We start from the raw sequence: 24,920 nt of genomic DNA, 5'->3' as shown, positions 1-24,920 counted from the left end.
GTATCCACCAAAAAGGTCGTAGGACATCCAGCTACTTCGGCTTCTACGTATGGTCCTCTCTGATCTACTTCCAGGGCTGCTCCTAGAGTACAGTCTTCTTCCCTATTCACTCGTTGCCCTGTAAGAGGATCAACGTAGTAGCATTCTTCTCCTCCTACGAACAATGGCATTTGTCTATAGGTTTTCCCTCCATTTGTAATGCGAAACGGTTGAGGAAACGGGGCTCGAGGAGTCTGAGTCCCCCCTTTGATAAACTTTCCCTTCGGGACTGTTGCTCCCTTAACCACGTTGTTCTGAACCTCATCCTCCTCCTGTTCTAATTCGCCTGTCTCGACATTGTAAGGACACTCGCGTCTCCAATGTCCCACCTCGTTACACTGATGGCACCTTGTTGTCTTTTTCAGTGTCGCAATATCTATTCTCGGTCTTTCTTCCTCATCTCTGCTCTGAATATTCTGTTTCTTTGCTGGCGTTCCTGTTGCCGCTGTCCACCCTTTCCAGCTGCTTGCATCTGTACCAACATCAGCTTTTCCTTAAGCTTCTTTGCCTTCGAATCTATTTCATCGCTACAGTACCTTGCATACCTCAGAATCTCATCTAAAGGTTTGTTTTGCCAACAGATCAAATGCTGTTGAATCATCAGGCTTATGTCTGGTCTCAATCCGAGAACAAACTTCGACACAAACTGTCCTATGTCTTTAGGATCCATTACGTCCAACCCACTGTACTGTTTAAATGCCTTCAGTAACCTCTCATAGAACTCGTGAACGGTCTCTTTAGGCTCCTGAGTTGTTCGATCTATCTTAACCCAGTCTATGTCCTGCACCGGCACTTTCTCTTTTAGCCATGTTATTACTCTCTCGTATTTTTCCATGACTCTGTCTGATGGACCGCCTGTCCGGGCATCCCTCGGAGGCTCACAAGCGGGCCATTCAATACTAAGTTTACATGCCGTCCACAAATCTCCGGGTACCACGATATCGAACAAAGTGTTCAAATCGATCCACAGCACCTTAGAGATCTTCACGAATCTCTCTACCTGCTTGTACCACTCCACAGGATTCTCTCTAAGCTTTGGGAAAGAATTAGTGAATGCCGCTAAATCCCCCCTACTCCAGGGTAAATGAACGTAGTTTCCGTTCGCGATTTCTCGCAAAGGGAAAGCTTCCATTCGCATTAGGTCTGTATCCTGGGATTTCACAAGTGTACTCCTTCTGACAGATCCCCTCTTGGACCATTTTTCCTCCCATCAATCCAGATCTCTCCATATTCTGATACACATGATTAGTTCCCTTATGTGTACTCTTAGCCCAATCGTTCTACGCTCATCTAGATCCCGATCCGTGCAATTCAGCCTATGGTTGGCCTGTAAGGCTTTAGTTCGTGACATGTCTATCATATACTTTTCTGCTAATTCAGATAACTTTTCATGAGCTGCCCTTGCTTTTCGAGTAACATCCTTAGATAAAAACAATATTTCATCTGGATCGTACAGCTCTAACCTTTCTATTGCTACGGTGCCGTCAATTATTTCGTCCAAGTCTGATTTTAAACTCATTACATCTATCCGTCTTGCTTTTATTTCAGCTCTCAGTACGTCAGTCCTAGGTTGTTCTCTTACATCCCTCTCACCTCCACTATGCGCCCTACGCCTAAGCACAGGTGAGTTATGAGGAGTTTTTCCTTCCATCTCTTTGTTCCCATCTCTCCAGATCCCAAGCTTTTCCATCTTCCCTTGGGGTGTGGTGGAACATTGCTCCATTCCCCATCACTACATTCCGTCTTTTAGGCTCAGTTTCTCCAGATACGATATAGGATCCTCCGTGCTGTTCTAAACCACTGTAACTCGCGTGCTGTCTAGTGTCACTCAACAAACGGTAAGGTCCGTCACGGTCCTCCATGTTCCCGCGATCTCGTTCGTGATCACTGGATGCATGGCGAGACGTTTCGCGACTCCCTATATTCTCATGACTTCGTTCTTGATCACCGGACGCACGGCGAGACCCTTCGCGACTCTCCATGTTCCCGTGATTCCAATGTTGCACGTTTTCATCCGGGGTATGGTGAGTGCATCTGAAAGTATTTCGGTACTCCTGCGTCCTTCGTTCTCCCTCACTAAAGGTGACGCGAGGCACTTCCCCACACCCTGCACTCCTGTCGTTGCACATTTGCCTATTGCCACTAGTAGTAGGACAAGTATCTCCCCTGCTTCCTTGACTCCCTCTCTCCCACTCCGGGCTGCTTTCGCCAGCTCCACAATGAGAGAGGATCTTGTTATCCTGGTCTCTCCATTCTGTTCCTGTTTCTAAACTTTTATTCCGAGTCTCTTCGGCAGTATCCCATTCTCTCAGGTATTCCCTTAATTCCTTATAGGATTTTGGTTTCGGTCCCCTCAAATCCATTGATCCTCTTTGACCCCCTTGTTCTATCCAGGGACCCGTTGCGGAATCTAATGGGGTACTCCGACTCGTCGGTGCTAGTATCTGCCTCTGAGGATTTATCGCGTTGTTCCTGTTCTCCATCTCTGCCCTTTCCCTGTCCCATCGTGCCTGTTCCTCCTGCTGGACCCCCTCTGGGTTGTAGATTGACACTATAGGGCCTATGGTAACAGGTACTTGTAAAGCATCTGGCATTTGATACGATCTTGCATGCTGTGTTTCTGGGACCTTCTGGACCACGAATCTTCCCACTACTCTCTGTTCGGGACTAGATTGAGTTGCTTCCTCACCTTTCCTGGTATCCCATTCTGATACTGGGATCGATTTATATTCCCCCCATCTAGCTCCGTCTTCTTGCTGTAGTACGGGACTTGCGATTTCGCTGTTGTACGGAGGTGGTCTATCTGTTAATAGCCTCTCTATCAGATCGTCATCTGGTTCACTATCCTCATCTTCTTCTAGAGGTTTCTTTTCTCCCGTAGTCTCTATCATGGTGAACAATTTGTCTGCTTCTATCTTTTGTACTCTCCACTTCTTAGCTTCCTCATCCCACTTTGCATCCTGCACTGCTTTCACCGATCGTCTCACTCTTTCTTGGCGTCTCTTTAAGCTCCTTTCGTGTGCTGCTCTAAACCATGCACTAAGTGCTTCGAACTGTGTTGGCCTCGGTAGAGGTCTCGTTGCAAGCATTACCGCTTTCAATTGGTTCAACACTTCTAGCTTAAACGTCCCGTATCTCGGAAACGTCAGTTCCTTATTCCCTTCTGTTAGCTTATTCCACTCGGAGATCCTCATACCTGACGATAACCTAACTAACTTAATTAATTTGGAGGTAGATGACGGAAACGCTGACTTGTTAGCGGATCAGTCAGTAAATGTTGCGTCTGATTCTGAGCAGCAGCAAAATATTGTTGAGGAGTTTCCTTCTCCTTCAGCTTCTTCCCCGGTTACGCGCCCTATGAGAAATTGTAGAAAAGCTCAAGCCAAAAGGGGGGGAAAACAGCCAGGAAAGAAAAAAATCAATTCACCCCCTAGACATAAAGGGAAAAATGTGGAGCATGTAGATGTGGACGAGCTTAAACAAATTATTGATGATGACCTATTTAACAGGATTTCTGACATGATAGACATCAAAATTAAAACCATCATCAAGCCCCTCATCGGGAAAATTGACAAACTAACATCTGAAATAAAAAAGTTGGGGGGGCTTCAAAGCAAGTTGGCGGATGATTTGGAGAATTTAGGCAACGAAGTACGTAAACCTGTAGTCACCCTGGAGGAAGATCTGGGTGCAGTTTTAGGCACTACGGATACCGTACAACAACCCACCTTGGATGGCCAACTGCTACCATCTGTGCCCACTAACGACAATGTTATTAGAGAGGCCCCCACGTCACAACCTTTGGCTCCAACCCCATCGCCCCAAGTGGATGACCCCCCACAATTTCTTCAGGAAGCTGCTCTTTTAGTTCTGGTGCTGGCGAATGTCCCCGCTTTATCTCAGGAGCAAAAAGAATCTGCCCAAGGCCTTAAGGATAAAGCCTTATATTGGCTTACCAACAACATGCGCATGGCAGATCAGGGAGCCGACCAGTTAGCTGGGGAAATTGTCAGGGCAAGAAGGGTATCTTGGATTGGCAATAAGACCAAGAAATTTAATGGAGACTGTGTCATATTAAATTTTGTTAACGCAGAAGTACTCCCTAACATCCTAGCTAATATCCTCCCACCGCAACGTAGAACCGGATCTATAATTCCCCTAACCCTGAAATTCTTTTACACCGAGAGCCAGATGGAGACTTCCTCCAAAATTCCAAGGTTCAGAAGAAATGATAGATCCGCTCACTGGGGTGGGGAAACTAGATCCGGATTCAACAATAACCATCCTCGCCTCATGAGTAGCCGAGGGCTAGGGCAAAATAACTTTCCATATGGGCCAACGGCCAGAACACCAGGGCCACTTTGGCCCAATATAAATAGGTGGGGTCCACAAACTCCATGTTATGAATATAGGGGCCAGGGCAATGGGCCTATGTTCAGGCATGGGAACGAACACTTTCCAATGCGACCAAACACCCCGCAGCCAACGTGGAATCTAGCAGCAAATGGTTGGGGCCAGGTACCCAATCCATTTGACTGGGGAGCGGGAATGGGGAACAGATATGGGGTCCTGTCCGGTCTAAATGACTGTGATTGACTTACAGAGGCCACGAACCAGGGAACAGATACCACGGTCCAACAACTGGACGTGGCATCAGCTCCGGCCCTATTAACTGAGACTTCCAGGGACTCCTGCAGGATAATGAGTTGGAATGTTGCGGGGTTAAATGGTAAACGTGAGGATAAATCCTGGTCAAGCTTTGTCCTAGGCCACCACATTATTGCCCTCCAGGAAACGTGGGATACTTCCGACAACCTATGGTGGGATGGGTTCATTAGTTTCACCAAAGCCGCTGTTCATAGCCGCATGGGGAGGGCCAAGGGAGGCCTTCTATTTCTGTTTTCTTTAGATTTAATAGGTAGTTTTAGGCAGATCGACACTGACTCCCCTAACATCCTGATGGTCGAAAGAGTGACTAAAAACACCAAAAGGACGATTTTTGTAAATTTCTATAATTCGGGGAACAGTGACCACAGAGGCCGCAATATTATTAATTTGGATAAGATTTTAAATAAGGTCAGTCAAAATAATACTCTCGATATAGATTATATTTTATTAGGTGATTTTAACATCCATCCGTGTAACCTAAATTGCAGGGGAAACAGTCCTGACGGGGATGATGGGCCTGAGGGACCCCACTTCGAACACTCCCCTGAGGGGGAGGAATTGGAGGACTTTCTTGTCAGTTTCGACCTTTATGAACCAGATGGTGACACTAGACAGCCAACTTTCACTGGTATTTCGTATGGCACTATCATTGATTATATATTTGTATCCCTAAGCATTCTTATACGGGTTAACATATATCGCACCACACAATTTCACTCAAGTGACCATAACCCTGTTGAGCTAGAAGTGGCTTGGGGAGACAACATAGGACCTCCCCCGCTGAAAGTAACCACCCACCCTTTAAAGACAACTGGCCAAGGAAGACGCTTGAAATGGGCTAAGGTGGTCCCAGATAAATTTTATGCAGAGAACTTCCCAAGGATTAAGGGGCATGTTGAGGTCTGTAAAAACCTTAGCGCACAGGGCAAAGAAACCGTAGAGGCGTTTGAGGCCATATGTGAGCAGGTGTCACAGGACCTTTTGGCAAAAACTAAAAACGTAACCCCAGGAAACAAGCGCTGGTTTGATTCAGCTTGCTCAAAAGCCCATAGATCATTACTGGCTGCTCTCAAAAGTGTTCCTAGGGTAAACAATGAGATCTCAAAACTCAGGAAAATTTATAAATTAACAGTTAAAAAACGAAAGGACACTATTAAACAAGAAGCCTGGGAAGACCTCCTTTCGGCAGCAGTCCTGAAGAACAGCAAAAAATTCTGGGAGATTATTAAACAGCCCTTCTTCTCAGATAATGATAATGATATCATGGACTGCGTTATTCCTGATGATAAATGGTTATGCCATTTTAAAAATGTCTATGGGGATTCTGTTGACGCTACCACAGACGCCCCGTTGATAAGCCCAGCCACCTGCCCCATTATCTTTAACCAAGTAGAGGTGGAGAAAGCCATTATGTCCACTACTAAGCACAAGGCTCCTGGTCCGGACGGGGTGCCTGCTGATTTCTTCAAGTACTCCCCAAAATTGTGGGCCGAAGTCCTGACAAATGTGTTTAACGCAGTGAATGATAACCCTGCACCTGCATCATGGAATATTTCCACCATTGTTCCTATTTTTAAAAAAGGCCAGCGGGATGACCCAGGCTGCTATAGGCCCATATCCCTCTTAGATTCCTCGGTAAAAATCTTAGGGAGAGTCCTCTTATCTAGGTTAAGGGAGAATGTTGAGGGTTGTGGTGGACTATCTGAAATCCAATATGGATTTAGGGAAAAAAAAGGCACTATTGAACAATGCATTAATCTACATCTGCTCATCTCCAAATATACTGTAGCTAAGGAGGGGTCCTTGTATCTTGCATTCATGGACCTCTCCTCTGCTTTCGACTTAGTCAATAGGACTAAGTTGTGGTCCATTCTGTTGGAGATTGGCATAGATGAAGCATTAGTTACCTTTATGTCCTCCCTGCATCAGGAACTCTTCTCTAGCATACGCGTGACCAACGAGGGCAGGTGCACTGCTCTCTTTAGATCTCTAAGGGGGGTGCGGCAGGGCTGCATTTTGGCCCCCTTACTGTTCACCATCTATATCAATGGCCTGGGTGCGCACCTTGAGGGGCAGGATGCCGACGTCCCGTGTGTAGGAGTAACCAAGATACCGGCACTCCTATACGCCGACGACGCCGTGCTGATCGCCCGCACGGGAGTTGGCCTCCAGCGCCTATTGAACGCTTTCGGCACGTTTATGGACCATTTAGACCTAAGAATAAACGTCGCCAAGTCACACACCATGGTGGTGGGCACAGAGTGCCGCAGGAAGAGAACTAAAACATTCACCTGTAGGGGGGATTTGGTTAGTAGGGTACCCACATTTCCCTATTTAGGTATCTTGTTTGACCAGAAAGGGACATGGGGCCCACAGGTTAGAGCCAAGAGATTGGCGGTCACACGATCAGCCTCAGCAATATTGAGCTTTGCTGGTAGGCTAGGAGCAAGGCCTATGGAAGCCATCCTAAAAATTTATAATAGTAAATCTGTGGCCATTGCATTATATGGCTCAGCACTGTGGGGGTACGCAAATGTGGAGCCTATACAGAGAGCGGAGAATGGATTCATCAGAGCCCTGCTCTCTGTACCTCAGTCCACCCCAACGTACTCCGTACATAAAGAAGTTGGTCTTGAATTTCTTTCAGATAAATTAAGCCTGGCCCCTTTGATTCTCTGGCTAAAAATATGGATGAACGATGAACTTCCATTAAATCACAAGATCTTGACCGATGTCTTGGCCTTAGATAAATCCAACAAAATTCCTTGGCTGGCCTATCTAGCAAAAGTTTTCTCAGATCTAGGCCGCCCGGAGCTCTTTACCTCCCCGGAGTCCATCAGGATCCAAGACATTGATCTAGTTAGAAAGTCTTTTTTGGGAAGGAAAGAAATGCACCGTGAAGAGCGTGAACTAGCAAAGCCGGCAGTGAGGGATCATTGCCTGCTGCTTACCTCACCTTCACTCGCACCTTACCTTAGTTATGTAACACATCCTTTCCATAGGTTTCTTTTGACTAAATTTAGATTTAACCTGCTGCACTACTATTTAGGTTCTTTTACCAGTTGGCAGAAACCAGATTTAGCTCCGCCCTGTAGCTGTGACCAGTTTTCACCACAGGACACAATGCATTTTGTTATGTTTTGTAGTCTGTATTTAGAGCCTAGGAAAAAATTCCTGTTACCAATTCTTAAGGAGGCCGGCTTCACACAGGTGAGACCGGCTTTGCTCTACCTACAACTACTACCTAACCCTCATATTACCTATTGCGTTGCTAAATTCCTGACAGCTGCCTCCAGGGCGAAAGCCCCTAGCCAAGAATAATTTTTAATGTTAATTACATTTTTCTCTCAAATTGTCTTTTTAATAATTTTTAAAACAGTATTTGACTTTTGTATCACGTGTATTTTTGGTAAATCTTGTATGTAATGTATTTTATTGTCGTTTCTTTGTATGGCTTTTAAAGAGCCGAATAAAGATATTTTGACTGACTGACTGACACTCGGAGATCCATAGTATCGAGTGTAAGCCTACATTCACTGCCATATGATAAGCTGGCGTGCCTTCTGGTGGAGCTTCTTCTCCTGCATATAAGTTTCTTCTATCTCTCCTAAAGATTGCCCTTAAACGTTTGAAACACTTCATTTTCAGTAATCTACGATTTTCCCTTATTAATTCTCTTCCTTATTTACGTCCCGATGACAAACCACCAATCCCTGTGCGATTCTCGCTAATCAGCCTATCCCAGCGCGGTTCTATGCTAACCGACCAATCTCAGCGCGACTCTACGCTGACGTCACTCGTCCCCTTTGCAGCAGTTTCCTCCTTTCTCAGCTTGCCTCGCGGTCTTGCATACGTCTCATTCATACGCCGAAAAATGACTACTTCCGTCCAAGCGATCACTTTTCTCTGACTGTACAGCCACAGTCTAACTGTAATTGCTACCTCGACTGGCGAAACGTCTTCCCTCTGACGGTCAGACACTTGCCTCAACTGATAGGTTACTTACACACAGTAAACGTACGACCAGCGTCCGTTACTCATACACTCACTCAAACACTCCCCCTATCATCGGTCTGCGGGCGATCAATGGTACCTCATGACCCCCTTTAAATGGTAGACAAATTACTCTGGGTGTTCGATACACCCGAACCACTTAAGCCCTCTCTGGACATAAGATTTTATCCGGTTGCGCGCGCTCACAACCTTCCCTCAATCACACTACAGGCATTCAACTCCGCTTGACATTACAACACAGGTACAACATAAAACACCGCAATCTGGCAACGCATGACCCTTATACTCACTCTCGACCGACTCTGCTGCTTTTCTCTCGACGCACCGTCAGCACCGTCTTCGGCAGGGATTCTTCTTCTGGTCGTCGATGACTAGGGACCTTGGGGTAATCTAAACCTGACCTAGGTTGTCTTCCTCAAGAAGAAAACCATCCTCTGCTACCAACTGCGGGGAATGAGATTTTGATACCCTTTTTAATCACTTAGATATTAATCTCATTCATCAATTTGGATCGGTTATTTTCAGTCATTGAGTAAAAGACAAACCCCACATAGGTTAGATGAACCCCATAAACTGACGCAACTCTGAAGAACCACTTACGACTGATAAAGTTTAAAAGATTTAATATAAAATCAAGAAAAGTTACAGATACAATCCTCTCAGGATAAGATTCAATAAGTATACAGGAACTAGAAGGAACATATATTCCCTAAAGAACCTCAATCTACAACCGAATACAATTAAAGTCAGTTCCAGAATCAACAAATTAAAAGCATAGATATGATGTGGTTCCGTTGCGTCATCTAAAGAAAAAGAATACAAGTTAAATCTGTCCCTACTCTATACTAGGTGACATCCCTACTTCGCAAGTTTCTAGTACCCTAAAAAGGTGTCAGCAGTTTGACTCCCTAAGAAGTTCAAACTCTCTTAACCTCTAAAGGTAACTTAAGTTTAAGAAGCAGTACCCTCTCTGCCTACCCATCCGCTCTCTAAGGGTCCTCGGCCTACTGCTCTCTTGCGCTCTGATCTCTCTCAGCGCATCTGCTTAAGTCATCTGCTCTCTTGCTTGCCCTGAGCTCTTCGCTGTTCCCGCTATTCCAGCTGTTCCCGCTCTCTTCTCCCCGGGGTGCTGTCCCTAATATACACAATCACAGTGTGGGTGGAACGCCCCTTCGACGCCCACCACGGACTTTCCCCCATGATGTCATTTTCTAGCTCTTTCCATGGCTTCGTCTCTTCGCTTCGTCCGTTAAGTTGACCTTTCTTCTTAGCCGCCATCTTCGTCTTCCTGCTGGTGACTTCATTGACATTACATTTGACACTTTCGGAGCAAAAGTCTATCACCTCATCAGAACTTTACTCTTTACGACTATATAAGTAACCTTTCTTGGTCCTGTGAATGGTCATTTCAAAACAAGACTCAAATTCCAAGCGTCTCCTCTCACGTTTAGGCAATAAACTTCGTCCGACATTGTCACCTTAAATCTAGCAAACTTAGACTCCTTGGCTCGCACGTTCACATCAAGTCTATTCACGACTCCTGTGAGCCCACTAAATTACCAACAGCGGACTACACTCCTGCGAACCCTTGGTCAGTCAGGTTAAAATCACAAATGACCTAAACTCTACAACATTCCTACAAACTCTTCTACACAGTATAACCTTTAACACACATTTATATACATATACATAACCGCATTTAGCAATTCGTTTACTTATAAATGGATACATTTTACATAGAATACATTTTATATCTCGTTCGTTATATTATGCTATATATGCTCTGCACATTTCTTCATTTTACATTTCTCGCCGCTTTCTCCATTTAGAATTATACACGTACATGAATTCTACTTTGCACGTTCTTCCATTCGTAAGCATTTCTACATTAGCCCACTATGAATACGAGCCTTCTAAATCTAATGCACGTTCAAGAGTAAATACAATTACATTTCCTATATTACTTTGGTTACGTCTGTTAACTTTATACTATAAGTGTCAACTTCACGTTACGATATACATTTCATTCCTACGTTTATACGATATGCTTGTAAATATGACTCAGATATATGTTTTATTCAAATTGCGCTCTCTCAGAACGACCCTTCTAACCAGCATTTCCTGTTCAGTAGTGCTTAGTAACCTAAAGCCTTGACCCTGTAGTTTGAGCATGTCTCTTAGTAAGTTTGTTTCTTGAAGGATGCCTATTTGAGCCCATATATGCAATTGATCTTGCCTCATAATTTGTATTTTCATAGTTAACCTAAGTTCATTCACCTTCCATTTCAAAATACTATTACACTCTGCGGCTTCCCCAGCCAGTCTGATCCCTACTTAATACCTTGAAACCTTTCAAGCTGATATATTCACTCTTTCTCTGCTGCATCCCCTTTCCCTTCTCCCCACCATACCAAATCTACATATCTTATCATACCAGCTCCAATTCCTTGCAGGGTTAAAGACCCCACTTCTGCCCATAAGGTGAACCCCCACCATAAAGTTGAAAAAACACACTTGCCAAACCCAAAACCTTCCCCCAAGATCTTGTGATTTAACTCAAGCTTTCCAAATGCCATTAGCCAAGCATGGCTTTTGATCAGTCAGTTTCAGAGCTACGACCTTGTTGCCACAGGCCTAACGGTTTTTTTAGGTCTCGCGACCTATCCATGCGCGCAAGTGCATCGAGCGGAGCGAGAATTCAAGTGGCGAAAATCATCGTCAAACCAAGGGCTTTCAGCCCCGCGGTTTTCATGCAGTTCACGTGAACCACGTGATTAAACATGCACGCGCATCGGCAGCATTTCTCCTGCAGGCTCGCAAAAGGCTCTCCTCCCTCCCCACATCAAAGTCATCAATCACCCTCCCACAGGCTTCCCCAGCGCTGCCCCGCCCCCTGCTTCACGGCCAGGCCATCTGTTCCCTGCCAGACCTCGTTTAACTTGTTCCCTGCTTGCCTCTCCCCCCCCCCCTCCCCCACCACAGCAATGCCGAGGGCTGGTTTCACTTTCAGCACGGAAGACTTGCATGCTTTGCCAACGCTTGTTTTTAATTTTTTTTATTCAATGCTTGTTTTTCTACTTGCATAAACCGAGTGGCTTTACCGAGCATTTACATTTTTCTTATCATGCCATTGCACACGTTCTCCCAGGCATGCAATATCATGGCTTAGGAGTTGAGGAGTCACCTCCACAGCAAGGGAACCCTGGGGGCCTGCAGTGATTTTTCAGACCCACCCCCTACCTGCCCACTCCTCCCCCCACCCTATCCGCCCCCTCCCCCACCACAGCAATGCCGAGGGCTGGTTTCACTTTCAGCACGGAAGACTTGCCTGCTTTGCCAACGCTTGTTTTTAATTTTTTTTATTTAATGCTTGTTTTTCTACTTGCATAAACAGAGTGGCTTTACCGAGCATTTACTTTTTTCTTATCATGCCATTGCACACGTTCTCCCAGGCATGCAATATCATGGCTTAGGAGTTGAGGAGTCACCTCCACAGCAAGGGAACCCTGGGGGCCCGCCGTGATTTTTCAGACCCACCCCCTACCTGCCCACTCCTCCCCCCCACCCTATACCAGGCAGCGGATGTGCTGAATTGAACACAAAATACTTTCAGCAGCCTCGAAAGTCTGCAACCAGGCAGTGCCTAAGCCAAGCATAGCTGCAGCTGCTGTCCGTGGCTACCCTTAACTGAGGTCCATGGCTCTGCAGGTAAGCTCAAGTCATGCAGCTGCTGTTCCGCCAGGAACAGCCCAACACAATAACAGTAGTTACTGGCTACTGTCCCAAGGCATCTCATTGGCTGCCCTACACCACATTCCATGGAACGCGCCAGTCTGTCTCGCTCGCCCCGCCCCCGCTCAGACATCAAGTCCGCCACGCCTGTGAGTGGCTGTATGAGCTAAAACTAGTAATTATTTTCTCTGGGCCGCTTTGTCTGCGCTAATCCTCTGAAAGTTGCGTGGCTTTGCTGTGCAGCTGAACAGCGGCGAGGCCCCCTCGCGTGGCTCTAATATTTACCAATGCCTCTTCTGACTCCAGAGAGGAGGAACTCCCCACAGAGACGGCGCGCGTCATTACACTTGGGCACGTCTCTCAGATTAATAAACAATTATCTTTTCATCAAAAAAGCCCATACCAGTCTCTGCCATCAGAAGGAACCCCGGATTTACACGCATCCAGTCCTCGAGCCTGCTGTGTTTGTTAAAAACATGTCATGTGTTTTGTTGATACGTTTTTTCTGATCTATTTTGTTATTACGCCGTTTCGTTTCTCAATGCTAAATTGGTTTCTTTGTGTTTTGTTTTATGTTTGTAGTTCACCTCCAAAAAAAGTTTATATGTTTTAGTTCGTATTTGATTTTGTCTTTCTGTTGTGCTCTTCTCCTGCGCCAGGCCACATCAAAGGCTCTGTGCCACTTTCACCCACACAGCACCACTTTCAGACACGCAACGCCACTCACACCCACGCAAGCCCACTATCACCCACGCAACACCACTCACACACGCAACACCACTCACACACGCAACACCACTCACACACGCAACACCACTCACCCACGCAACCCCACTCACCCACGCAACGCCACTCATCCACGCAACGCCACTCATCCACGCAACGCCACTCATCCACGCAACGCCACTCACACATGCAACGCCACTCACCCACGCAACGCCACTCACCCATGCAACGCCACTCACCCATGCAACGCCACTCACTCACGCAAAGCCACTCACACCCACGCAGTGCCACTTTCACCCACACAGCACCACTTTCAGACACGCAACACCACTCACACACACGCAAGCCCACTATCACCCATGCAATGCCACACTCACCCAAGCAATGCCACTCACCCAAGCAACACCACTCACACACGCAACACAACTCACCCACGCAACGCCACTCATCCACACAACGCCACTCATCCACACAACGCCACTCATCCACGCAACTCCACTCATCCACGCAACGCCACTCATCCACGCAACGCCACTCATCCACGCAACGCCACTCATCCACGCAACGCCACTCACCCACGCAACGCCACTCACCCACGCAACGCCACTCACCCATGCAACGCCACTCACCCACGCAACGCCACTCACACACGCAACACCACTCACGCAAATCCACTCACACACACGCAACGCCACTCACGCAAATCCACTCACACCCACGCAGTGCCACTTTTACCCACACAGCACCACTTTCAGACACACAATGCCACTCACACCCACGCAAGCCCACTCTCACACACGCAACGCCACTCACACCCACGCAAGCCCACTCTCACACACGCAACGCCACACTCACCCATGCAATGCCACTCACACACGCAACGCCACTCACACACACAACGCCACTCACACACACAACGCCACTCACACACACAATGCCACTCACACAACGCCACTCACACACACAATGCCACTCACCCACGCAACGCCACTCACCCACGCAACGCCACTCACGCAAATCCACTCACACCCACGCAGTGCCACTTTTACCCACACAGCACCACTTTCAGACACACAATGCCACTCACACCGACGCAAGCCCACTCTCACACACGCAACGCCACACTCACCCATGCAATGCCACTCACACACGCAACGCCACTCACACACACAACGCCACTCACACACACAACGCCACTCACACACACAATGCCACTCACACACACAACGCCACTCACACAACGCCACTCACACACACAATGCCACTCACCCACGCAACGCCACTCACCCACGCAACGCCACTCACCCACGCAATGCCACTCACACATGCGACGCCACTCACCCACGCAACGCCACTCACTCAAAGCCACTCACACCCACGCAGTGCCACTTTCACCCACACTGTGCAGTGCACAATAGGTCTCGCAGTAGGAAAGTTGGAGCTATTGGTTTTGTAAATGACAAAGCCCTTTATGTTTTTAAAATGAAAACAAAAATAAAAGGCATTCTTATTTGCAATTGTAATAGCTCCAACTTTCCTACTGCGAGACCTATTGGCAACGCCAGTGCTTGTTTTTTTAACTTTCTTCTCGATTGCAAAGTTTTGTATCTGATTGTCCTTGATTATTTTTGATTCGGCTGGTGCTAGTAATCCATGTGCGCCTCTGCAGCCTGCAGTGGGGTAGTCATTTGCTGCAAACACCACTGAAGTCTGAGCAGTTGAAACAAAGTAATTAGCTGTTGAAAGAGGAGGCACCGAAGTTTGTCAATATTGCCCGTGGATACCCTCCACATTCTTAGGTTGCTGAAAGGGTAAATAATTCACCCGCTGGGTTTGGCTATTTATTTCCCAATCTGCCAAGGTATGAAAGGCTCTCTGAAATGATATTCAGACAGAATATCAAGTTGGAAATGTCGACTTACACAAATATCGAGTTGTAGATATAGTCACACGGAAATATCGACAGCAAGAATATCGAATTTAAGGTAAGAAATATTATTTTCACAAATCTAGAAGTCATTAATATTGTTTGAAAAAATATAGTTTAAAATATTTATTTTTTATTTAGTGTTGTATATTTTAGTTTATCCGCTTAACCGCAGCGCGAATTCCGCAGCGGTTTAAAAGAGTGGATGGGGCCACGTCGGCCAACGGACGTGCGCAGCACTACTGAGGTAGTGACGGCCATTGGCCGACGCGCCCAGCGAAGGGGTTAAATTTTAAATGTATGTGATGTATGTTTTTTTGTATAAGTATTGTTTATGTTTTTGAATATATGTGTTACATTTTTAGTAGTTATCAATTTTATTTTAAGTACATTTTGTGTTTTTTAGTTCCGGAGCGGGTTGTGGGTTTATAGGGGAATAAGGTGGGAAGCAATTTAATTATAATAAATTAATGATTATTTTGTATTTATTAATTATTTAATTGCATTATTATAGTGTAATTGTGGGAAGTATTTTATTTGCAATTAATTATTAATTAGTTAATTAATAATTAATTGGTAATTAATTAGGGTAATTGTTTATTTCTTTATAGGTGCGGGTTGTGGGGTTCATAGGGGTAAAGAGTGGGAAGTAGTTTATTTGTAATTATAAAAAAATTGTAATTAATTGGTAATTAATTATGACAATTGTGTATACATTTTTAGATGCAGGTTGTGGGGTTTATAGTGGTAAAGGGTGGGAAGTATTTTTTGATTAATTTATAATTGGTTGTTAATATTAATTAATTGGAAAAAAAATATTATGCAAATTGTGTAATTAATTTTAGGTGCAGGTTGTCGGGTTTATAGAGGTAAAGGGTGGGAAGTATTTTTTGTTTAATTAATAATTAGTTGATCATTAATAATTAATTGAAATTCAATTAGGGTATTTGTTTATATTTTTGTGTGTGTGAGTTTTACTTTTATAGGGGTACAGTGTGGGGAGCAAATTAATGTTACTTTATAATTAGTTGTTAAATACTATTAGTTATTAATTGAAATTAAGTTTAATTTTCGCTGTGGGGATTATAGGGGAAAATAAAGTGTGGGAAGTTAATTAACGTTTATTAGTTTTAATTTGTTTTTTAATTAATATTTCTTTAGTTGGTAATCAATTATGTTAATTAAAGAAGTACATAAAAAATTAGATGTGGGTTGTGAATTGTGTGGTGTTATAGGGTAGGAAATAAAAAAAGTAAATTTATGTAATTAATGTTTTTGTTTCTAAATAATTTCTAATGAAAAATATTAGTTTTTTTATTTTATGTAATATTTGTAGGTATTTGTCATGTATTTAACATTATATTTTGTTTTTAATAATAAATATATTTATATTTTAATTTTTAACATATTTATATATTTTTAATATATTTTCTTTTTAAAATATTTTTGTTGTTAATATTTTGTTTGTTTTTAATTTTGAACTGACTGGAGTGAGAATAATAATTGTTACCCCTCTGCTATCCAACACTTTCCCTACTGTTGCACTGATTGGAATGGGAATACAAAATTTTATCCTGCCACTATCCAACACTTTCCCTACTGTTACACTCTCTGGAGTGGGAATAGAGATTTTTACCCCTCCGCTATCCAACACTTTCCCTACTGTTGCACTCACTTGAGTGGGAATAGTCATTTTTACGACTCCGCTATCAAATACTTTCCCTACTGTTTCAGTGGCTGGTGTGGGAATAGGATTTTTACCCCTCCCCTATCCAACATTTTCCCTACTGTTACAATTATTGGAGTGGGAATAGTAATTTTTACCCCTTCGGTATACAACAAAATCCGTACTGTTGCACTGACTGGTGTGGGAATAGTAATTTTTACCCCTCTGCTATCCAACACTTTCCCTACTGTTGCAGTGATTGGAGTGGGAATAGTACATTTTATCCTGCCAGTATCCAACACTTTCTCTACTGTTGCACTCACTGGAGTGGGAATAGTAGTTTTTACCCCTCCGCTATCCAACACTTTCTCTACAGTTTCACTCACTGGAGTGGGAATAGTAATTTTAACCCTCCGCTATCCAACACTTTCCCTACTGTTGCACTCACTGGAGTGGATAATTTTAGTTTGAAGATTTTTAAATAGTTTACTGATTTTAATTTATAACAGAATGTTTTTTAATTATATTTTGTTATTATACATATATATTTGTAAATTGTTATATAATTTTAAAATGATAAAATAAATTAATAGTGTATTGTTTTAAAGTATGCATATATATATTAATTATGTATCTGTTTAAGTTTTTTTAATTAGGTTTATTTGTTAAAATTTATATTAAATCTACTTTATTTTTTTAATTAATTTTATTATTTAACATTCAATATTTATTTTATATATTCATAAAAATTGATATTTTGTACAACTATATTTTTTACATCGATATTTTTTTCTGATATTGTTGTACTTACCTGTTATAGGGAGTTGATATTTTGTGCATTCTATATTTTTTTACTTTTATATTTTTTACATCGATATTCTGTCAATGAACCCTCTGAAAGAACTGGACAATCTTTTTTTTAATTTTTTTTTTTTAAGTTGTCTGTTTTCATTGTGCACTATTTTTGCAATACTGCTGCCTATGAGCGTAGAATAAGTCTCATATTGAGGTCAGGATTAGTTGTGAATCTAAATCTACCCTGCTTGACATGCTCACCACTGGATAGGGTTTCTTTAGGTAAGAAAGTTCACCTACTTAGTACATAACAGCAGAAGGTTGCTTATCGGTTGAATGGTCCCATTTATCTTTTGCTGTCACTCTTTGTGAGTTTTATTTGTATTCTGGGAGGTACATAGTAGAAGAGCTGTTACAGAGTCAGGCTCTGAATCCCTCTCTGGTTCAGAATCGGAAACGTCCGAAATAGAAAAAAATGTTTTTTGCACCCTTAGAGTAGATTGCACTCCTGTCAAGGGGACAAGCTCTGTTCTCGAATAAGAAGCTACTCAACCCATCCCACCATTCCGACTCCATGGGGAAGACGTGAGAGCATCAAGATGTAAGTCGAGCTCTGTTGAGGTCACCACTCACTGAGCCAGTTGCTTCACTGGTCCTGACGTGCATGAGTTTCCTGAGCCGTTATCAACCCCACTGCCAATTGTGATACTTACATTAGCCCAGATCTTATCTGCTCTGGATCCAAGTGACTGGATGGCAACCTTGGACTTGCAGATCCGTTATTTTCATACACCTATTCTGTGGTCCCCCATGCGTTACCTGCAGTTCAAAGTGGGTCAGGATCATCTTTAGTTTACCATGCTCCCTTTTAGTCTCATCAGCACCCCTCGGGTGACCACAAAGGTTGGTGGTCGCTGTCCATCTTTGAACGTTGGAATCCGCTGTGTTCCCATGCGCTGATGATAACTGCTGAAGACAGTTTCGCCGTAGTTCGTCCTGTGCCAAACCTAGACTACAGCAGACCTTTTGACATTGTTGGGTTTCACCATAAACAAGCTGAAGTTCCACCTGATTCATGGTCAAATGCTGCCATTCGCTGGGGCAGTTCTGAAAACAGTGGAGTTCATAGCTGTCCCTCCACAGCAATGAGTCTAGAACATTCAGGCTATGATCCTGATCTTTCAGGCTCACTCATGGCTCAAAATGAGGGTGGCCCTGAGTCGTCTTGGCCTCTTAGCTTTGTGCATGCTCCTTTCAACTGCATAGGTGGCACTAATGTACCCTACAATGGCCCTGCATCAAAACCGTCTTACTGACACTATCCAGGTCTTGGAGCAGACAGCTCGAGACCTGCAGTGGTGGCTGGTCAACCACAATTTATGCAGCAGCAAGCCCCACTGCTTTCCCCACTCAGAGCTGAAAGTTGGGATGGATGCATCACTGCTGAGTTGGAGGGGGGGGGGGGTCACCTGGTTGATGTGGAAATCAGAGGACTCTGGTCCCCAGTGGAGGGCTGGCTCCACGTATATCTGATGTAGCTGTGGGACATTTATCTGGCTCTGAAGGCCTACCTACTGTCCATCAATGGTGCAGGTTCTCATACAACACCATTATGTAGTACTGCGACAAGGAGGGAGGAGTGGGGTCCTGGGTCCTGTTCCAAGAGGTTTTGCGTCTCTGGAAACAGTTGGAGTACCGGGTAGTCTTTCTGGTTGCCAATCACATGGCGGGATCCCTTAATGCCAGTGTAAACAAACTGGGCAGATGCCATCTGGCAGATCAGGAGTAATGTCTGCATCCCAAGGTGGTGCTGGGAGAGTTTCACCTGTGGAGAGAAACCTGGTGAGATCATTTCACCACAGTCAGGAAGCACAGTGGCAACAGGTTTGCACATTGAAGTTTCCACAAGAACACTCACTAGGAGAAGCACTCCTGGCCTAGATTCTGAAGAACTTCAGTAATGACTGGGCTCAGGTTATCCTGGTGGCTCCAGATTGGGCCAGGATAATGTGGTACACAGAGCATCTATGTTTTGATCAGGTTGCCATTTCTCGGCAAAAGAACAGGGTCTTCCACTTGAATCTATCCAATAGGCACCTCCATGCGTGTGGAGTGTGGACTGAGCAGCAGCAATTTACTGTTTTTAATTGGTGACTGAGATAGTAGATGTAATCTTCGCCAGTAGGACCTTCTCCATTTAGGCCTGCTGCTGCAATAAATTGGTGACCTTGTGTTGTGACCAAAACAGAGATCCCATTCAGGCAAGCTGTTGTATGTCCTATTATTTGTTAGTTTTTTAGCTCAGTAGGACTTTGCTGTGGCCACTGTAATGGGTTATTAGTCGGCCATTTCTGTATTCGCCGGAACATCCATTGGGCATTTTTTAGTTCGCCAAAACGTCCATCCTTATTCAACTCACCTGCTGTGATGATATTTTTTGAAGGTTTGACACGTTTCCACCTCAGTTTGGTCTTTACATTCCTCATGTTTCACCCTTTGTGCAATGTATAGCTGCTCAATGTCTCCTGAACTTGAAGACTGTGGGGGGTGGACCTCACCACCACGTTGTAAAAACGCGAGCTCCTCGGACCATGATCCCCCGGCCTGCATCAGCCGCCGCTCATATGCTCCGTGGCCTGCTGAGGATTCCCAAGGGCTCATGTACCACGGGGTTGCCCTTGGTTCTTAGAGGGGCTGTGACTTGGCTCCAGGAGGAGAGGATTTCTGCTCGGGCGTGGCACTCCTTGCGTTTTCAAAATGGCAGCCTTGAACTAAGGGCTGCGCTGGAGGATGGTGCCTGCACCGTTAGGCTACCCTGCCCAGGATACCCGCTGTTGCTTCTATTTGCACCTGGGGTTAGACAGGGGTACTTTGAGCCTTGCTCATGTAGGTTACTTACAGCGGGCCCACGGGGTGATGGAGCCAGAATTGATTGAGCAGCTGCCCCTCCCTGCCTGGAGTGTCCCTTGAGATGAGAATTTACCAGCTGGAGCAGCCGTTATGAGAGCAGCAGCAGAACCGGGTGAGACCATTTATGAGGAAGCTAGTTCGCTGAGGAAGCTTGCACTTCTTGTTTTGGAGCCATTTTGGGGCGCTGCTGGCCTTGAAATCTATGACAGCGCTGCTGTGATGATGTCTTCCCTCCACCCCTGAGGTCACTGGACATTGCTAAAGTCTGGAAGGAGGGTCTACCCGGAGATTGACTCAGTGGCTTGGCTTTGTTTACAGGTTAGGACCTTGCTCTATTGTTGCGCAGGCCCCACTCCCTTCACCTTGGGAACCTGGACTTAACTATGAGGAGATAAGGAGAGGTGTCTCCATTGGCCGTATTCCTGGAGGTTGTGGTGCAGTCCCTCCCTGGCTCCTGTGCTCACTTGGTGCCCAGGTGGGGCTTTAAGACTGCGGCTACAATTCCCAACGCTGCTTTGTTCGACTACCGACTGGAGTGGCAGTCCGCTTTGGAGCTCTTGGACATTGCGATGTTGGCAGTGCTGGGTGGATTCCTAATGACTAGTGCCTTCAATGACCACTGCTGAGGGATGCCTAGTACCCATAGCCTTGTGGCTCACCGAGTAGAGGGTTGGAGAGAACTTCGTTGCCCTCGGACTGTTCTGGCCGTGGCCTGCTGGTCACCTCCCCAGCACTGATTTGCAAGGTCCCTTTGCAGGTAGCCCTTGAACGCCAGCCCCACTCAGCAGACAGCGTTTCCAGACTATATTGACTATTTGCTTGTCATTGGCATCCAAGGGCCTATGCTGGTGACTGGGGGTGCAGTTGCCTGTGCCCTTCTGGCCTATTACTGATATATCTCCTGTTTACATTAGACATGTTGCATTATACATTGATTGCAGTGACAGCAGTGGAGTTTCTTCTTTTCCTTTACTCCTTAAGTAGTCAGAGACACTATGGGCTGCATTCAACGAATTAGGGAAGACGCACCTTCCAGGAGGAGATCAAGCAAGGCACGAGTGGTGAAGCTACTTCGTCATTGGATAGTAAGTTTGATAAATTGTTGGCTTCGATAGAGGCCTCTGGGGAGTGCCTGGAGGAGAAGATGGAGTTTATTGCAGTGGAACTCTACTCATACGTTAGCCAACACTGTTCCATTGCCCCACCCTGACATTAATCTATCTGAATCTAACCTGGCTGGTTGGCTTCAAGCAGCAAGCGATATTCATGTACCTTATAAAGATATCAAGTTGGCCCGACGCGCAGACGCCCAACGATGGTTTTCGCAAGAATTATAAGTAAAGAAACTTTCCTTACGCCAATTGGAGCGACAATGGCGTCGCAGTTACTCCCCTGATCTAAAATCCAAATTTATTACGGCCAGGAAAGACTATATGAAAGCCATCCTTTCCACAAAAGCTGCCTACTTTTCCTCCCGCATCCTCAACTCGTCAGACAGACCCAAGGACATTTTTTCCATTCTGAATGAGCTGACTAACTTAGACAGTGTTCGTCCTAATGTGACTGCAACCCAAAACTTTTGTGATGCACTTAACGTCTATTTTATTGATAAAATTGCGGACATCAAAGATAGTATCCCAAATCCCTAACTAATACCCCCTCTGAAACCCATATCACTATCAACACCATCGCACTCAATAGTTTTCCCATCATTACCCCCGAGTTATTCCAGGAGCTGCTAGTAAGAGTTAAATCTGGTACCCCCTCGGACAAATGTCCTCCTTACATTCTTAGAGAGTGCTTTTCTGCTCTCCCGACCCCGGCATACACTCTGCTGAATGACTCCCTCACCTCGGGTCTAGTGCCCCTGGCATTTAAGGAAGCGACAGTCATACCGCTCCTGAAGAAACCTGGGGCCGATCCAACCTGCATGGCTAATTATCGCCCTATTTCTTTGCTCCCTTTTTTAGCAAAAGTAATGGAGGCACACGTAGCGAGATGCCTATCCAATTTTTTGGAGGCATCAAACTACCTGGAACCCCATCAGGCAGGGTTTTGCCCTGCTCATTCAACAGAGGCAGTGGCAGTCGCGGTTTTAGATACTCTCCGGGACTGCGCCGACAGACGTCCCCCCCCCCAGGCCCTGGTGCTGCTTGATTTGTCGGCCGCGTTTGATACGGTCGACCATAACATCTTGATCGACCATGTCAACCAGGCCGGCATTGGGGGCATAGCTGCCTGCTGGCTGAAGTCCTTTTTAGAGAACCGATTCCAGGCAGTTCGCCTTGGAGACCTGACCGGAATTAAACAGACCATCACATGTGGAGTACCACAGGGCTCCTCGCTGTCACCCCACCTGTTTAATCTCTATATTCTTCCTCTAATCCAGGCACTAAGAGATAAACAGGTGACGGTGTACAATTATGCAGATGACTTGCAATTACTCTTTACCATTGACAATTCTGAATCTTCCATTTCCTATTTTCAGTCCACTATGAGGTTCATCCAAGCATGGATGAACCAAAATCATTTAAAATTAAACCCTGGAAAAACTGAGCTAGTGCTCACAGGAGATAGCGCTAAACATTAGGGTCCGCATTATTGGTCATCAGATATGGGCCAAGCTCCATCTCCTTCCCCCTCAGTAAAGACACTGGGAGTCACTTTGAATAGTGATCTCTCACTAAAAGCGCAAGTGGGACAGGTGGTCTCCAAGTGCTTTTTTCCGCTCAGAAAAATCCGGAAGGTACGACGCTTTTTCACCCCAGAGGCCATCATCCAGGTGGTGATCACCACGGTGCTCTCCCACCTGGATTATGCAAACTCTATTTATTTAGGCCTACCCCTCTATTTGTTGAGGTGCCTTCAAATGGTGCAGAACTACGCGGCTAGATTGATTACGGCGCAACCGAGATGGCAATCAGCCACTCCATTGCTTAGGAACCTCCATTGGCTCCCTATAGCCCAACGTTGCGCCTTCAAAACTGGATGCATGATTTTTAAATCCCTTCACTGCAAAAGTCCTAAATTTATTGATAAACTCATCACGAAACACATTCCTTCCCGCAATCTGCGCTCAGCCCATCTGGCTCTCCTCCAGATACCTGCTTTTAAACGCAAGCGTGCTGGGGGTTGCAGATTTGCGGTTTTGGCACCCCGTCTGTGGAACACCTTCCCCCTTGAGATCCGGACTTGTCCGGATCTCATGTCATTTAGGAAAGCATTAAAGACCTGGCTCTTTAGACAAGCATATCATTAACCCCAGCATATTCCATGACCTCAGGCTTCGCTCTCTGTCTTTTATCAGCGCCAGGAAACCAATCGGTGGCAGTGCGCTTAATAAATTATTTTTAACATAACATAACATAACTCTGCCTTATCCATGAAGATTCTAGGAAACTGTAGGAGAGGGTCAATGCTTTGGAGACCACTGGACAATCCCTGATACCTGCTGTGCAGGCTACAGCTCTTTGCCTCACTGAGTTGAAAACTCAAATGAGGCACTTAGCCGCTCAACTGGACGACCAGGAGGGGAGGGCCTTCCAGAACAATATTTGAGTGGTGGGCCTCCCGGAGCTCATAGAAAGTGATTCTTTGTCTGTCTTGAGGATTGGCTCCAGGAGGTTGTGGCCCCTGAGGCCTGTCCAAGCAAAATGCACGGGAACTGGCTCACTGCATGCCTGCACAGTCTCCTCGTCTGAGGGCCCTGCCTGCCTCACCCAGTAATAGCTTGCCTCCTTCACTTCTGTGATAGAGACCACCTTCTATGACAGGCCAGTGCACATGGGCCATTTATGGTGGCATATGCTATGGTCTCCTTATTTCCTGACTTTACACTCCAAGTACAGACACAGAGGGCCTTGTATCTCGCAGTTAAGAATAAGCTGCTTGACCTGGGTTTGCTCTATTCCCTGCTGTTTCTGGCACAGCTGAGAGTCCAGGCAGAGGACCGGGTGCATTTCTTCCTGGACCCGAAGGCAGCCTGGGACTGGTTGGAGTCATTTGATCAAGGTTCGATACTCTTCGTTCTGCCAGAGCCAGGAAGCTCCTTAGACCCCGGCGGCAGAGATCCTGCTGTAGAAGTATGAACTGGCCTACCAAGCAGCCTTTGAGAAGAAAAGGATGGTGTAAGCTGCAGCATCCCTCGAGGGGAGTGAGGATTTACTGCAGCAGGCATCTTCAGTCCATTGCAGTTCAACTACCTCAGAGGACTCTGTGGTGCCAGTAATGGAAGGTATATTGCCGGGGGTCATCCCAGGTATGGCTGAAGACCTTGTCTGATGGGTTTCTGGTGGGATTTTCCTGGAGAAGTGAACTGAAGACTTCCTAGGGCTGTGAAGCAGCGGTGGCTGCATGATTCTTATTGTTGTTGATTTCTACTGTTTTTGAATTTGCATGAGCTGGGAGGGAGGAGAGTTTTGCAAGTGATGTCCCACTGAATTG

This window comes from Lissotriton vulgaris, chromosome 9, assembly GCF_964263255.1.
Source record: "Lissotriton vulgaris chromosome 9, aLisVul1.2, whole genome shotgun sequence".
NCBI lineage: Eukaryota > Metazoa > Chordata > Amphibia > Caudata > Salamandridae > Lissotriton > Lissotriton vulgaris.
This window is presented reverse-complemented; position numbering follows the sequence as displayed.